We start from the raw sequence: 1,021 nt of genomic DNA on the forward strand, positions 1-1,021 counted from the left end.
TGAAGTTCTTCAGTTACCTGATATTTTTAAGGTAAAATTTATATTCCAAATTACTTAACAGCTGTATTTCTCTAGAGTGCAGGGAACATTTCATAAAACATTTTATTGACTAGGGATAGATTGTTGGCAGGATTTTAGGCTGAGTCTGTCTAAGCCTGACAAAATAGGAATCAAAAACTGAAAAATAATAATAATATCCTTTGAGGGCATTCCACACCTCTTAGACAGAGAAGCACTTTATAGTTCCCATTTACAGTACGTGATTTATTCTAATGAGAGGTCAGCTGGACTATTTGTGCTTTGCTGGATCACGTACTTAGCCTTGGGCTATGTTTTGGTCAGTAAGGAAACATGTTTCGACAGCTGGATTTGTATTCTGTTTAACTCTACCACAACTTTGGTATATGCAATTTACATTTGTAGATAGACATAAACAAGAATAAGTGCAGGGAAATACCACCCCCCTCCCCCCTGCCGTTAAAATTTAACTGCTTCCAATGAAATCTGAGTGTTGAGTCCAACTTCAAGGAAGTGAGAAGTCTTGAATTCTGTCAAGAAAGACGCTAGTTCTTCTATACAGAACACTGAAAATCTGGCTCCTTTGGTTTATTGATTTGAATCTAGCTTTTGTATTTTCAGTTTAAGCTGGTATTTTAACAATGTACATTTCTAAATCACTGGTGATGGGATAGCAATGGGCACGTACTCGGCAATGTGTAACTCCAAGATTACTCATGGGCAGCAAGAATTTACCCAGCGAAACTTTGTGTCATCCCGGGTTCCTTGCCTTCCATGAACAGAAGGAGTATTTTTATTTTGCTGGAAAACAGAAATGAGATTTAACACCTTACTGGGAATCACATTTGACTGCTGCACGGGCGTGTGACGTGTTTTTAACGTGTGGTGCCCCTAGGTAGTTACCCGGGCTGTTAGCAACCCCTGGGCAGAGAGGTGCGCAAAGGGAACACCCTGCCTTTGCACCTCCGGCTGCGGGCGGGAGCCCGCGGGAAGAGGGGGCCGG

Source organism: Aptenodytes forsteri, unplaced genomic scaffold (genome assembly GCF_000699145.1).
Source record: "Aptenodytes forsteri isolate BGI_AS27 unplaced genomic scaffold, ASM69914v1 Scaffold151, whole genome shotgun sequence".
NCBI classification, from domain to species: domain Eukaryota; kingdom Metazoa; phylum Chordata; class Aves; order Sphenisciformes; family Spheniscidae; genus Aptenodytes; species Aptenodytes forsteri.